Source organism: Thalia democratica, chromosome 3, assembly GCF_965202585.1.
Source record: "Thalia democratica chromosome 3, ktThaDemo2.hap1.1, whole genome shotgun sequence".
NCBI classification, from domain to species: domain Eukaryota; kingdom Metazoa; phylum Chordata; class Thaliacea; order Salpida; family Salpidae; genus Thalia; species Thalia democratica.
In genome coordinates this window covers 40,651,665-40,657,712 of record NC_139167.1, presented here as the reverse complement: position 1 = coordinate 40,657,712, position 6,048 = coordinate 40,651,665, and positions in this window count along the sequence as shown.

The following is a 6,048-nucleotide window of genomic DNA, read 5'->3' as shown; positions in this document are numbered from 1 at the left end:
TCTGGTCTTAAGACCTGTTGTGCAAAAACTTTTCCGTTATCGAAAAGTTTTTGAGACAAAAACTTACAGTCAGGCTATCAACTTAACAATTACACTTTACTAGTGTTCTATTATACAACTCAACAGTTCATAGTACAAATTTTTGTTTTAGTAAAATTTCTGTATTGATTACTAATAAAATCTTGAGATAACTGCAGCCCGCAGAAGACTTTTTTTATAAAGCGCGGCCTACAAGCAACTTTTTCTGAAACTTTTTTCCCTCGACTACCGACTCCTGCTTTAGAACTTTGCAGTGTATAAAATGACAACTAGGATTATTTGCTTAAATAAGTATTGTTTATTAAACGACAAAGAAAAAGCGCTCTAAACTGTTGGTTTGAGGACCTTGTGTACAAAAAAAGCTTTTGGTTATCGAGACGCACACCACATGGATACAGTTTAACGGCATTGTCCAGGACAAAATCATAAAACCATTTAGTCGTTCGTCCTTTCTAGCCATTGCAGTAGTTCCGTCTATAGTAAAATAAACACATTTTTTTCATCAATTTTTTAGTTGAAAAGAATTTTTACCTCTTTAAAAATGTTTTTTTAAGTTTTTTATATAGCAAAAAAATCACTAAAAAATAATGTGTTATGATTTTTTGCTTTTTTCGTATCTAAACATCTGCATTAAATTAGAAAGTTTGCTTCACAAGATAGTTCATAACTTTAATCAAACTGTACACCAAAACAGGCAGATATAAATAGTTTTACTAAAAAGTGTTCTGTTAAGTTTTTAGCTAAAAGCATGCATATTTAGTCATTGTGGTTTCAGACAGCAGGACTTCTTAACAATCACTTGATCAATTGTTATACTACGACTATGTTGATACAAACAAATAAGCTTATACAAAAATAAACCTTGACTCTAATTAAGTACATAAACTTTACATTTGAAACACACAACACTTTTAGACTTATTACACTATTAAGCTCTTTTAAATTAGTAATATATACCTGCAAAGCTAATTTAACTACGTAAATATTTTTGCATCTTAAAAAGAGCAACAACCTTGTATTAATACAAGCTTAATAGAAGAATTTAGTAAAATTTATGAACCGTGTTTGTTTAAACAAACATTAGCTCACAGCTGTGTGGTATAAACAATATATTGTACTTGCTCTACTATTTTTTGCGTAAAACCGAAGTTTGATAGCTTTTGTTAAAAATATTTTTATTGAGTCATATGGACAATAAACTTTCAACAAAAATAATATACTACAACCAGTTCTGCAGCTTTAAGGAGTCCCTTTTATTGTACTTCCAGCTTTAGTAGAATATTTACCATCTTTCATAGTCATATATACTACATCAAATTAAAGCAATACTACATGATTACTTTTAGCAAGACTTTTAAAGTTTAAAAAATCAAAACTGGGTAGATTTTTTCATGAACATTAGTTTCGTAGTAGTTCTTAAAAACGTTGACTTCTTGTTGATGACTATTTTGAAGTTTACTAGGTGCTTACTAAATTTACATATTTATTATATATTGTTTTACAGAACATGCACTGGTGAGTTTATGACCTACAAAACTGGATTAAGCCTAAATTCCAAAATATTCATAGGATATGTAAGAAGTAAGAACTATCCAATGTCCCTTTTTCTAACGAGTTTTCAATTAAAAAGACAAACAAATGTACATATATATAACTGAAGTATAAATAATATAAATTTTCCTCGCACCATAAAACAAGTTTCTAGTACACTAGTGTACATTGGTGCACAATGTAAAAACCACTATTACAAGCTACAATGTATTAAATGTTTAAGACAGCGGTACTTAACCTTTTTTCATGTTTTACCTCTTTTTGGGAGGTTATTACCAAACTTACCCCCAGTATACAAACTAGTATTTAATATTAAGAAAAAAAAATTTTTTTTTAACTTTAAGCTTATTAAATAAAACAAATTGTAGAATTTAAAGATGTTATTCAACTTTATAAAAAGTGTATGTAAATATTAGCTAATGAATTAAAACTTTAATCAACAAACATTAATTAAATAACTTGTAATAAGGAAAATATACCCCCTAAAACATATAAACTTACCTTGAGGGGTAAATTTACCCCAGATTAAGAATCACTGGTCTAAGAAGTAAATAATAACTAAGTACTAGCTGCAGATTGTAAAACAAATTTAAAATGTAACGAAAATGAAAATGTTTTTAAAGCAATGGTTGCAAAAGTGTGCTTAAAATATATTTTTAGGTGCACGAAGCTTTTGGGGTGCAACAAATCTGTTTTTGGGTACACAAAAGTTATTTTGAAATTTAAAACTTAATTTAGATATTTTCGAGTTCTCGATGAAAAAAGGTCTTAAGTGATTTCAAGGCTAGTTTTGAAACTTACACTAGACATTTTTGGTAAAGAGCACATTGGGGTGCACAGATTTTTTATCTTGTGATTTTGTGTGCACGGATTTAGATTAGCTTGGTAATCACTGCTTTAAAGTAGATAAATAGTTTTTTTGAAATTAAAAAAAAAATACATAAAGGTGCATTATATAAGAAAATAAAACTGAAAAAAGCATTTTGAATAATCGTGTACTTAAAAAAACTATTTATTCAATAAACGCTATTTAAAATCTAAAAACAGCTTTAAATACTAAGTTTAATTGTACTCTTATAAGTGAATTGTATCTAAAATCTGGTATTTGGGTTGCTAAACTAATCAACATTTTCTTACAAATTAATTTTATTCCTAAATACAAATAATATTTTTATAAAACAAAACTTTGTTTAGTTCTTAGGTCAGTTGATACAAATTTATAGACCAGGAGAAGCAGCCTTTTGTACCTCGCGGGCCGCACTTTTTAGAAAAAATTCGTCGAGGACCGCAGTTAATTATAAAAAAATATAGTAATTAGTAGAAAAATACTATTTTAAACCAATAATATAACAAAATAAGCAGTAAAATAGTATCTTTAATAAGTATTTATAAAATTGAGAGCCTAGTTGTAAATTTTTATTGCAAAACCGTTTATTTTCATATTTTAAAAAAATAGTTTTTTTGATAAAAAGTAGCTCGCGGGCCGCAGATTTTGGGAGTTTGCCGACCCCTGATCTAGAACATACGGTACGCGTTCATGTAAATTTGGCCCACAAACAACACTAGATATTCTCAAGTCTGGAATGAAGAGTAAAAAAAAGTATTTAGCTTAACTAAAGGCAGATTACAAAACTACAGTATTATTCTAGGGCAGGGGTCGGCAGGCAGTTGGTGCTCGCGGGCCAAATTTCAAGTTTCAAAAACCTTCGCGGGCCGCAGTTTTAGTTTTAGTTACATTTAAATAGTTTTTTGGTTTTAGTTTTAGTCACACTTTTAGTTTACTTTTATTGAGTTTATTATTCTGATTTGCTTTTAGCTACGCATAGACTATCTATTTAAATTAAAAAAAAGAATTTAAATTTACAATGACTAATATAATAAAGTCTTAATAAAATTTGTAATACTTTACACAATTAAACTTTAGTTTAATATTTTGTTATTTACTTGCAACCTAACTTTCTATAAAAACCAAGGTTGAATTACTTTATGAGACACTTTTATACATTTTTTATGTTATCAACCACTTTTACATACAAAAAAAAATTAATCATTGAAAATAAATTTTAACAATTTGCATTCTTTAAAAAAATCGGTAATTACTTAATTGAAAAAATTACTTAATTTGTAATGAAGAAATCTAAAATTTTTTTTTTACATTAACATAATAAGCTTATTACTAATTTAATAGTCTTTTACATAGTTGTCACTTTAACAGCAAAAATGTTTAAGTTTCAAAAACCAGTCTAAATTTTTTAAAAGTTAAAAAAACTAAAAACCTGCTGTTAGTAAAGCTTAAATAACTAACTAAAATATAATCGAATTTTAAAGGTACAAAATATGTACGTAGCCTAGAATAAATTACAATAAATAAACTACACTACAATCATAAAACTATTATGAGTATTCAAATAATTACTTGAAGTAATTACAAAATAAGCTTCACGCAGGCCTGAGTTTTCAAAAAAGGCCTTAAACAGGTTTAACTTAGGTTAAGTATACAAATTTCGAAACTAGGCAGTTTATTTTGCAACCCTGTTTAAGATAAAATTTGCGAAAAAATCGAAGTTTGTTAACAGTGAATTAAATATACACAGAAAAAATAAATGTTATAAGTCAGCTTGAATGTACAGTTAACTTTTTAAAATATTTATAACGAAAAAACTAAAATTTATTAAGCCATTTTGTAACAAAGATGAATTTTTTTAGCATTATAACAAATCTTTATCCACAGTAAAAATTTTGCATTTAAAAATAGTAAATTTGAAATATAAGACGAACTATAAGAATCAAAAAATGTTAGTGAACAGTTATTGCGAGAAACGAAAAAAAAATGCTTACGTCAGTTTAACAAAGAACATGATTATCTTCAGTAACTACAGACTGATCAGAAAAATTACCAAAATGTCTATAAAGCAGCTAAAGTAACTAAAAAAAGGGAGATACCGTTTGAATTGAAAACTTTTTAAAGCATTTGTCTTACCAACTTAACTTGGTATAACAAGGAAAAAACAAGTTATTCTATGAAATGTGGTACCACATTATGACACTTGAAACAAAACTAAGACTATTGGAGTTTCAGATAAAAGAAAACAACTATAAAAATTTCACAACCTTTGAAACATTAAACTAATAACAGATTTTGATTTTTTAGATGCAATTAAAAACTTATCAGACATTTTTTTTTTCTACAAATTTTTGACCTTCAATTGTTAGAAATTAAATTCAGATCCTAGAAAAATTACACTAAAAAAACATAAGTTAAAGTTTAATGTTTATATACAATCAAAGTTTTATGCGTGATATAGCTTGATTGCAGTTGTTTTATTTAAAGTTGTTCCAGACTTTTCAAGCTTTCTAGGTATAATTTACAATGATAAATAATGATGAACTTCAAAAATTTATAAGTTTCAACCATAATAAAATAATCTTTTTTATAATTAATCATCTTTTTTCTAGCTTATTTTATAATAGAAAATTTTCCTGTGTTGTATAAATACAACATCAAATATTTGTGCTATTTTCAACCCTAAGAGAGAATGTAAACAGTTCATGGGTTGTCAAAGGTTTTAAAGAAATTTTTTATGTATTCTGAATTCTTTCAAGGTTTTTGAAAATACAATTTTTTGGGTCTATTTTTAGTATAAAATTAAGTTTAAGGTAAAAAAAATGTTTTAAACAATATAGCAACATTAAAAAATGGTGATAAGCTTTTTTAAATGTGTTATTCAAAAAAAAAAATTGTGTTGTAGATTTTTTGTGTATATTAGAAGTTACAATACTTTACATGTAAAAACCAAGGTTTTTTTTTTAATTCTCAATTTCCAGGTCATTGTAGCCAAATTGTCAAATTCAAGGTATAATGTCAACACTGATTGTTTACACTTATAAATTAATGTAAACAATACTTCAAAGTATAGCAGCTGCAAGACTTAAAATATGAAATATGTTATAGTTATAACCATAACTGTGAGTATAACAAAACATAAATCATTAGTTTTGTTTTCCTCTCTTCAAAGCAAAAAAGCTTTGAATTTAGATTTAAATTTTAGAACATAAAAAGCAACTCAAGCTAAATACTGAAAAAAATGCTTAAATTGGTCTGAGATTTGAAAAGTTTTCAAACTATCCTGACAAATTCCAAGTTTGTGACAAAGTTTAGTTGCCTAATTGCTGGAATTACAACTATTTTGATTAAAAATTTGTAAATTTAATAAATTTATCACCACTAATTATAAATATCAATATAAATAAGCTCTTCACATCCCAGTAAATTGAGCGTTTTTTTTAGTTAAGACAAATAACTATAAATATCAATATATAATATATTTTGCAATTTATAACATACAATATTTAAATTGATTACTATGTACGTTGGTGTTTTTAAATGTTTTTGTGCACATTTAGATAAAACTTACTGTGATAAATTTTTTACATGGTAGACAAAATATCTGAATTGTT